Source organism: Cornus florida, unplaced genomic scaffold, assembly GCF_030987335.1.
Source record: "Cornus florida cultivar Cherokee Brave unplaced genomic scaffold, ASM3098733v1 CherokeeBrave_3.0.0_Hap2_Chr03, whole genome shotgun sequence".
NCBI lineage: Eukaryota > Viridiplantae > Streptophyta > Magnoliopsida > Cornales > Cornaceae > Cornus > Cornus florida.
This window is the reverse complement of record NW_026775573.1, coordinates 33,421,284-33,432,695: the sequence shown is the minus strand read 5'-3', so window position 1 is coordinate 33,432,695 and position 11,412 is coordinate 33,421,284. Positions and strand designations below refer to the sequence as shown.

The following is an 11,412-nucleotide window of genomic DNA, read 5'->3' as shown; positions in this document are numbered from 1 at the left end:
TAATTTTTTTTTTATGATCCTGGGTGTATTTTGATGTATTTGGATTTGTATAAATTGACGATTTTCATCTTACAACAAAATTCATTCTATCTCAAGAGCAAGTGGTTGATTGTTTGACCAAACCATTCTCGAAGGTTCAGTGTTGCGTCTTCGGCACAAGTTGGGTATTTACTCCACACCTACCATCAGCTTGATGGGAAGTATTAACAGAATCATCTTGGAAGATAAACTTCCCAAAGTAGTCAAGATTGGATAATTTCAAAGAGTCCTGAAAATATATACAAGACCCAAGAAAATCTGTTTTGAATTTTAAATTTTATAACTGTAGTCAGATTGTTTATCTACTGGTTGTTGTAAACCTAAGTATAAATTTAGGAACCAAGGATTGTAATTGATATAGAGTAAAAAGAGCTTCTAACAAATTACATTTTCTTCAATTTGATTTCGCTAAGAAACAATGGTATCATAGGATGATGATACTAAAAAAGTAGGAATAGCTTCATATGCTGGCATATCCATCTTTGGCAATGGAGCCTCAAAATTTAGGACATGAATTGCTTGCTTAATTAAAGGCCTGAGATTGCTATTTGGTTGAGCACACCAAAGGCCAACAATCATCAGGCATTCCATTTCTTGCTTATCAAAATCTACAGATAGTTTTGGATCGCCTGCTTCAAGAAGTTTTCATTTTCCAAAGAGGTACCGGATCCACTATATCAGACTTATCTAACACTCTTCTTCAGCTTCTTCATCAACGAATTTTCTTCCGCGTGTTATTTCTAATGCTACAACTCCAAAGCTATAGACATCTGATTCCTTATTGGCCTTACCAGTAATAACACAATCGGGAGCTATGTAGCCAATGGTCCCTGCCAAAGCAGTTGTTAGTGATCCTTTTTTTGTGGTCAATAAGCCTAGCTAACCCAAAATCCCCAAGCTTGGCATTGAAACTAGAATCCAACACAATGTTGCTTGATTTTATGTCCCTGTGCAATACACATTGTTCCTATTCTTCGTAAAGATAGAGCAATGATGAGGCCAAGCCTGTAGCAATTTTGTACCTCACAGACCAGGTTAAAAACTTTTCTTCTCTAAAGAGATGGGAATCTAAACTGCCATTAGGCATGAACTCATAAACAAGCAATAGCTCACTTCTTTCATGGCACCAACCAATGAGTTCCAAAAGGTTCCTATGCCTCAATCGACTAATGATCATCACTTCTGATGCATACTCCTTTAAACCCTGTATAGAACCCATTGACACCCTTTTTACAACAACATAGGAGTTTAAATCCCTCAAAAAATGTCTGTAAACCCCACTGAACCCTCCCTTTCTGAGTTTGTCTTCATGCATGAAGTTATTGGTGGCACGAGCCAAGTCCTTGTAAGAAAACTTCCTAGGTGCTGTACCTCTTCCAAATTTGTCATCCATGAACTCGTTGAAGTTAGGATTATCTTCGTTTTGACCCCTGCACCTCTTCTTCCAAAAAAGGAACAAAACCAAACTCAGTATACCAAGCATAACACATACACCAACAGGCAATTGTACCACCAATCCTGTCTGGCTTTTACTTGTTATGTTTTCGTCAATTCCCAGTGTTGAACTGAAGTTCCATGAGTGTATACTATGTATAGCTGATTCATTCCTGTTGCAGCTGAAAAGCCAAATGTAACTCATTCTAGCAAATGGTTTCTTAGAGTAACTATATAGTAAAGGCTATGTTTTAAACTGGTTCCATTACCAGAATAGTTTCCCCATTGACAATAGTAATATAGCTATACCATGTCCTACCAGTAACAGATTTCATAGAGTTAAAGTCAATACCTATATGGTTATATCCCGGATCCCAACTGTTCTGATAAATATCAAACTCCACCGCGACAAATGGATTATCCGATGAGTTCAGCCACTGAAAGTCATTTGTAAGGCTAAGGCTGCCACCTTTAGTTGCATTATTAGGGAATTTCAATCCGGTAAGCGAGAGGAAAAATGCGATCCCATCACCATAAGACATTTTGTTTTGTGAATTGATGGCAAAAGTGAAGTGGGTAGTGAAGTCTGTCAAATTTCTTGTGGCCTTGTCCCAAAGGTGCATTGGTTTGGCATATGTGGCTCGTCCAATGCTTGCATTCATACTTAAATCATGCTGGTTCAAGGTAAGTTGGATTACATTATTTGGTGGATAAGTAGCTCTTTCATAGGTGATGTTTAAATCATTGGGAGTGAAGCCGTTGAAGTCAAATGACAATGAAGCTGCAAAAGGGATGATTAAGAAAGTGAAAACATTGATGATCATGAAGAGGATGACTTTTTGATTGGAAATAGATCTCATAGTTTCAAACAATCATGGCTGTGAAGAAATTTTTTGGTTGTATATATACTTGCAAATTTTCATTTGAATAGCTTATAGTAGCAGAAGTCTTGTAATGTAAAATTTTCTAACTTATTATGGATTCATTGTTTACTTTGTCTTCGAAAGAGGCTAGCTTTGTTTGTTATTGTTGTAGATGATCTGGTGAGTTAAGCCTAACTCCCACACGATTAAGGGCCTTTACCAATTAGGCTACCCAACTCACTTCAAATCACCTCTATACTTATAGCTTCCTAATTTTTGTCGTTTTAGAACTTGTGTGAAAAAGACACTTGATCAATAAAATCCAAGTGACATATCAATATCATTATAAGTTGTACAACATATCTATAAAACGGTCGAATTCATAATCTGACCATCTTAGATCTGTCAATAACAATATTCAAATATCAAACTGTCATACTCTCTTAGTTGTTTTCCTATTAATGGATTCCAATGGCGATGGTGTTATCTTCAATTATTGTTTCTCATCAATCCTATCTGTTGTGAAACTACCCCAATCACAACACGCAAATATAAAATATTGATGACAAGTGAAAAACAAGATATGCGAGTAATGAGAGCAATATTTTCACTAGGGATTGTAAATTTGTACAATATAGAGGATTACAAAGAGATGTCAATCACAAACCCTTAACCCTTTTGTACCCAATCACTCACTAGGAAAATACTAAATTCTAAACAAGAATTCTCTTACACAACACAAAGTGACCTCTCAAATACAATGAGAGTAACCTCTTCACAAAGAGTTGTTGCATATCTTGTGTTGTTAATCCATGTTTTGATCAACCATGTATTTATAGGATTCTGCACCACCTTTGTACCTCCTTCTCCAAGTATTTACAACAATCTAGAACTTTCCATAATACTACACACAACTCTGGAGAACTTTAGAACCTTCCATACACTTCTACAATATCCTACACCTTTCTACACATATCTAGAATCTTCTACACAACTCCAGGCAATTTCGGATAATTCTTAGCCACAAGTCCAACAAATCTCCCCCTTGGCTAGAATTCATAATTCTCAATATCCGAGACTCCTACTTGTAATATCCACACGTAGTTAATTAGCCTTTTGTATACCAGCTACATAGAACCCAAACCAAGTAATAACAAATTCTACCTTGATTCCCTGGCCAATACATACATGCAGCTGTACCAAGTCAACACGATCAAGTGACTCTGAAAGGGAACCTCGATGAGACCCCTTTACAAACAGGAATTTCATTCTCACCCTTATTTGTTTAGAAACACGTCTCCTTCGTTTCTATTGCATCTACCAATGAGACCTACCGCAAGATCTTGCTTTCACGTGCCTGTGTCCAATTAACAATCAAAGTTTGAGTACCATTAGTATACCTCACCAAATGATATAATCTTCCACTCTTCTCCTCACATCAACACCATGTAGCCCTTCGTAACTTTCATGACTCCCCTTCCAATGGAGCACTTGCAGTCTTTGGAATCCAACCGGCTCAAGGATATTAAATTACACCGCAGCTGTGGTACGTAAGCAACGTCTCCCAAGGTGCATTCCACTCCATCAAATATCTTGATTTTCACCGTTCCCACACTCTTTACACTACAAGTATCACCATTGGGCATAGTTAAAGAACTATTCTCAAGTCCTTAAAACGAATCAAAATATTCTTTCACGGAGCAAATATGATTTGTAGAACCCGAATCTAATATCCAATCATGTCGAGTCAGTGTTACCTTTGGAAATTGTGAGAAGATCTCTAAAGTCTTCTTCTGAAGCACATACGATAGATGCATCATTCTTGTCGCCATCTTCTTTTCCCCTTTCAAGTGGACAGTCTTTCCTAATGTAGCCCCATTCACGGTATCTGTGGCACTGCTTACCCTTTCTTCCTATTGATCTAAACCTACTGTAGTTAGATCCACTAGTATACTGCCTTCCCTTATTCTGATTATGAGCAACCATAACTAAGTCGTAACTCCTATCACTAGCGTCTCTCCTCTTGTCATTAGACAATAGTGTAGACTCAACATCCTCCATCTTTAATGTTTCCTTTCCATATAAGATGGTAGTCAAAATGTTCTCATACGAACCCGGAAGTAAGGTAAGAAGCAATAGGGCCTTGTCTTCTTCCTCAATTTTCACGTCAACGGTTGCAAGTTGATTAATAATACCATGAAATACATTCGTGTGTTCCAAGAGATTTTTGCCTTCCTCCATCTTCAACTAATACAGATCATGCTTCAAATTGAGTTTTGTGGTGAGGCTCTTCGCTAAATACAGCTTCTCAAGCTTATCCCATAATTTCGGTGCAAAATTCTCTCCATTATCTCCAATATAGAGCCGAATTCTGCTAAGACACCGCAACTCTATATCTTCCCAATCTTGGTCTGCCATCTTTTCCGATTTTCCATCATTTCCCTTCAAAGCTCGATGCAAGCCATGTTGAACTAGGATGTCCTTCACTCTACTTTGCCAAAGAGTGAAGCTGCCCTTGCCATCAAATCTATAAACCTTATATTGTGCAGCAATATTACAAGCCATAATTTTCACAAGTGCCCAACACAAACAACACCAGTGTTATGATAAAAAAATCTAGATCAAATTTTTTTTATCAAACACAACATGTGGAAGCCTAAAGCTCTGATACCAATTGTTGTGAAACTACCCCAATCATGACACGCAAATATAAAATAATGATGACAAGTAAATTGTGACGACCCGAACTCAGGGGTCCGAATTGTTTACCGAGTCCTTTCTCGAACCCAAGGTCATCTAAGGGCACTATGGTAAATTCTATGGTCAATTAATAATATACGTGCTATCCCAAGACTTATACAAAACAAATGAGATCAAAAAATACAAAAGATGATAAAACAGTCCACTAACCAATTCAAACCTATGGAGGAACGTCATCCACCACTTTCTTTCGGTGACCTGAAAAATGTAATAATATAATGGGGTGAGCTCAACAACTCAGCATGTAATGCCTAAAACACCGGTTTTAGACTCCCTTGAGCCAATAACCAAAGAATGGGAAAAAGGTGTCAGGATCATACACGGGGAATTATCAAAATCACAATCCATGTCATTCAATTTTTTTAAAAAAAATTATCATCACATAATTAGTCATAATCATAGGTGCCAAAATGCCATGAAATGTAATGCATTGTGTAACGTCCCGAACTTGATCTTACATTAACCCCAAATCCCTACCTACGCTAACTGATTTTATCGAGGTTGGATTGACACTCTTAGTGTCAACTTTTTCATGCCCTACACCGGGCCATACCCACTTTAGGTCACGTTAGCCCTTGGCTCGCGATACCCGGTTTGTTTCTAAATCTTTTTCTCACAATTCCCTTTCAATCACATTTTTTTTTTATAAGAATGATTTCAACCTCACTTTTCCTAAACCATGCCCATGCTATGAATGGAATCATGTATGAATGAAATTAACAATACGCATGCTTGCATTTTATCAACTTAATCATACATACTCATTATCATCATCATGTATATATATATAACCTCAAGAGAACAATTTAACACAAGGCATGCTTATTAAACAACTTTACAACTAAGCACATATGTATATATACACAATGAATATAATTTAGATCATGTTTCGCGACATAAACATGTAAACACATAATCAACAAATCAATCCCGATATCTGTCATTTTAAGCATGCTTAGCAAGAAATCATAATGAACTTAACTAAAGTCAAAACGTGACGGTTTAGACATCCCTACCTCAAAAGTAGCCAAAATGCATCCCCGGCCGAAAAGGTCAACGCCGGTCAATGTGGTCAATGCCGGTCAACAAAAGTCAACACCGACTCTTCCACCTAAGCCCGAATCTAGCAATCCCCGTTCATCTTCAGTACCTGAAACTGGAAAAGAATTTCCTAACTGGATCATCAAAGCCTCAAACCTCTGGCCCTCTCTGAAATCTCGGCTCCTCTCTATTCCTCCTCAATCTCGGCCCTCTCTGTGCACTCTCGGTTCTATGCGTGTGTGTGCTTCCTTAATATTTCCTTCTCTGTATCCTCATTTAGCACACACAACACTCTAATATATAACTAACTCCACCGACATAATACAAAAAAATCTCATTGGGTCCCGTCACCATCTTCTTTCTTTACTTTACTTTTCCTTAACTTTTTATTCATCATCACCTTACCACAATTTCTATCTACAAAGCTCAGCTACAAAACATATACACATGACTTGGTCAAAAAGCAAAAAGCAAAAAGCAAAATTAATCATTACATCACTAAATCAAACCAACCCATCAATTCGGCAGCCACCTTCTACATCCATCTCATACAATATATATATATATATATATATATATATATATATATATATATATATATATATATATAATGTAACAAATTCCATTCAAACCCATTACTCATCTCTAGTAGGACCTGCCAATACAACATATTTCCATTTTCCCTTTAATTTCCCAGCCACCCCATTCTACTTGCTCACTTCGGCTGTTCCTTCTTTCCACAGATGCACCACATATATATATATATATATATATATATATATATATATACAATGAAACTAAACTGAATCAAACCCATTAAAATTTTCAATTGGGTAAATCTCCAAATTTAAAATTAAATACTCAATCTTGACTAACAATCATGAAATATAATTTAAATAAAAATCTTAAAAATTATCACATTCTCCACTACTTAAAAAAAATTTCGTCCCCGAAATCCACCCTTCTTAAAGAAGGAGACCCATAGCCACACACCTTCCTGAGGAATGACCCACCCAACCGTATGACTATGAGCTTACCAACCTTATTGCCTTTGACACCAGACGCTAATAGGCAATCACACACCACTACCACTACAACCCGATGCTCACCACCCTATGAGGGTACTCATCACTCATGACATCGTAACACAAAACCAACTGGTAGGTTCTACACTTAACTCAAAACCGACACTGGTCCACTTTACACCACTACGCAAGGCTTCGGAGCCCGAAAGAAGAACGGTCACAAGACCCCTGAACATGACAACATCCGATCTCAACTTATCCTTTAAAGGACATACAAAACCCCAGATAAGGAACCCCGTCCAATCAAGCTCAAACCTAAATCTACACATCTCTGTCAGACCAATCACTTATTAACTAACGCATAGACACACAAATTTTGTAAGTCTGCAATAGAAACAAAATATGGAGCAAATAATATAATTTTATTAATTTGAAAAATTGAGGTACAATCCTCTGTAATATTCATTTTTTTGTTGGTTGGTTGGATCCAAGGGTTCCACAGGCTTGATCTTGAATCACCGTGGAATTTGATGAAGAATGGCACGTCTTTAGCTATGCTTATTGTTGATCACCGTGGAATTTGACGAAGAACGGCACTATTTGATGTGCTTGGTGTTCTTCGCTTTTCGGTTTGGATGTTGGGGATGAGAGTTTCTATATTTCTCTCTAAAATTCTAGATTTCTGAATTCTGACTTTGTGTCCCCCTTCCTTCTTCCTCCAGGCCTCTATTTATAGGCTTCTTGGATCCATAGGATGATGACATGTGTCATCTCCTGATAAGAATAAAATAATAACTAGGCCGGGCCGATTTATATTATAATAATTATCCTTAAAATTAATTATTCTAAATATATTTTATTAGGAATAATTACCTTTATATTTAACCATCTGGGCTGGGCTAATAAAACAATTTAAGTGGACCAAACTTGGGCCAATTAAATAACTTAATTAAACATTAGGCCCATATTTAATGGGTCTATTTGTCAAAAGCAAAGCCCAAATTGCCCCCACTTCGTGTCCCAAGTTTAACAAGATTTGTCTCCTTTTTCAAGTGAGACTTGAAGTATCCAACTTCTTCTTTTATGTTTTTTTTTTTATTTTTTTTATTTTTTTCAACTTTGGATTGTAAGATTTCCTCCTTTACTTTTCTATCCAACTTTGGATTGGAATTTTACTTTCCTATTTGAACTGAATTATCCAAATTTCAATACACATATGAAGTATTTTGTGGCCTATATATACCACCCATATCATAGGGTTTTATAATAATTCTATAGTCTCAGACGTCAATTACACACGGTGGACTGGTCTTCACAATTATTTGCAACAATTCTCAGCAATATAAGTCAAGATATATTAGTGAGTACTTTCCTACTATTTCTTTAAGAAAATTACCATGCATTCCAATGTACACATGCATGTTTCGTCTTTTTTTCTATTCCAATTTTACATGCTCACTTATGCGCACAGAATCACACAAACTCAAATCTCTAATTCTGTTTCGTCATTTTCTTGTTTTAATTTTACACTCCCACTTATGCACACAGAACCAAACAAATTCTAATCTCTAATCCTGTTTTGTCTTTTTCCTTGTCTTTAGTGTACTCATGTACATGCATCATGACCTACAAATTGAATATGGAATCAATTTGAACTTTTTTTTTTTTTTTTTCAATAGCCCATCTGTACAACTTCTTTTATTCCTTTTTCACATGTAGCTTTCCCATACATGCACTGGCGCTTGGTACATCACTGTATTCGTCTTTGGCAAATTTTTTTTTTTATTATTATTTTTTTATTCTCCTTTTTCCATGTTTTTTTTTTTTTTTCACACATTTTTATTTTTTTTTTACCAGCCTTTTTTTTTTTTTTTTTGTAAGGCTTGATTGGGTATAACAACTGGAGTCGTAGCAGAAATTGAAATCCTCTTTCTAGACAACACCGATCGAGCTTCAAAATTGTTTGTTGTTCCATCATGGTGGTATTCAAGTGTTTTATGAAGTAAAAGATGACTATCTTAGAGAGCAAAAATAGTCAAAGAAGCCAAGGAACCACATTAAGCGTATCCGACTCACTTCTCGGTCGTAATGCCATTTATATGCCTGATCCTGACAATGAACATTGTTCTTCTCATTGGACATGCATTTAAATGCCTGATCCCGACAATGAACAATGTTCTTCTCATTGGACATGCATTCAATTGCCTGATCCTAACAATGAACATTGTTCTTCTCTTTGGACACGCATTCAATTGCCTGATCCCAACAATGAACATTGTTCTTCTCATTAGACATGTAAGGCTATTGCCTGATCCTGACAATGAACATTATTCTTCTCTTTGGGCATGCATTCAATTGCCTGATCCTAACAATGAATATTGTTCTTCTCTTTAGGCACGCATTCAATTGCCTAATCCTGACAATGAACGTTGTTCTTCTCATTGGACACGCATTCAAATGCCTGATTCCGACAATGAACATTGTTCTTCTCATTGGTCATGCAAGGCTACAGGCGATCTCACCAACTTTGGTCTTAATCAGATTAATGAAGAATCCATTGAACTTGATATTAAATTATCTACCTCATTGGACATGCAAAGCCACTTGCGATTTCACCAACTTTGGTCGTGATCAGATTAATGAAGAATTTATTGTCGGCGAGTTGTCTTCATATGATCACCATGGAGATATATTCAAAGAATTCCTCGAATGTTGGTGCCCAGCCATTAATATTCTTCATGGTTCTATTGGCAAGCGAAATTTTTTTCTTCGACACCTCAACAGAAAGCTCAAATTTCTTTTTTTAGCAATACCCCTGCTGTGAACAAAAAAATTTTCTTGACAGCTACAGTCTGGCGACGAATCAATTTATTTCTTTACAGTTACATTTTGCCGGATCAAATTTTCTTTTGTAGCTACAATTATGACGACAGACCAAACTTCTTCTTTGCAACTATATTTTAGCAGCATGCCAAGTTGACAGGGTGCAACGAGCACTTTTGATATTGCATGATGAGTGACAACATCTTGATAGCGAGCCAAGTTGAAAATTTGTGACGAGCAACAATAATATTTTGACAGTAAGCCAAGTTAATTGATTGTGACTAGTCCTTTTGATATCTCGTGACGAGCACACTTTGCCATTTTGTAACTTTGAGGATTTTTTTTTTTTTTTTTTTGAACAAAGATGTTATCATTGTTTGTTTAGCCATTCACAGTTTATACTCTTGCAGGCCACGAGTAAGATTTTTTATTTTTTTTTTTGGGCTGTACATAGTTTTAGCTCATGCGGGCTAGGAGCATAATGCAGTTTAAGCTCGTACGATCAGGAGCATAGCCTTCATGGGTAGTAGCGCTTTAGGAACTTGCCATTAATGGGTCCCACTCTTACTCCATCTTAATCAATAATGAGATATGCATCGTTAGTGTAGACTTCACGAACAACAAATGGCCCATCCTATTTAGATACAAATTTATTTCCTTTGCGATGATTTATGACAATTGGTATTCGAACAGCTAATACTAAGTCTCGAACTTTGAATGACCGAGGTCGAACTTTCTTATTGAACGCTTTAGAAAGTCGAGCTTGATAACACTCTAGCTGTTGTTGAGCTTCTAATCTTTTCCTATCCAGTGCTTTTAGTTCTTAAAGACGTAAGATGGCATGTTCTGACGTAAGATGGCATTTTCTTCACTTGTAAGACCTTCTTGTATGGCAATCCTTAATGAAGGGATCTGTTATTCCAATGGAAGAACCGCTTCTACGCCATAGACAAGAGAATACGGAGTTGCTTGAGTAGGTGTACAATGCGTAGTGCGGTATGCCCACAATGCTTTTTCCATTCGCTCATGCCAATCTCTCTTTGTCTGGCTTACTACTTTCTTCAATAACTCACAAAGAGTTTTATTGAATGCTTTCGCGAGACCATTTGCAGGGGCATTGTACATGGAGGATTTACGTTATTTGAAGCCAAACTTCACATAAAGGTCAGTTACCTAACCATTTTTGAAATTCGTCTCATTATCAGTGATGATGTATCGAGGGACACTATATCGATAAATGAGGTTAGACTTGATGAAATCAAACACTGTTTCCTTTTTCACATGTTTATAGGGTACAGCTTCCGCCCATTTAGAAAAATAATCAATGGCAGCCAAGATATACAAGTGGCCCTTTGAAGACTTGTCTAGAGGACCAACTACATCTAATCCCCATGCATCGAATGGCCATGACGTCACAGTAGGGTGCA

General features: G+C 36.8%; 1 pseudogene; it reads right to left on the bottom strand.

The window, feature by feature from the left end:
• Positions 1 to 447: 447 nt before the first annotated feature.
• Positions 448 to 2,333, bottom strand: LOC132301401 (L-type lectin-domain containing receptor kinase IX.1-like; annotated as a pseudogene).
• Between the last annotated feature and the right edge of the window lie 9,079 nt (positions 2,334 to 11,412).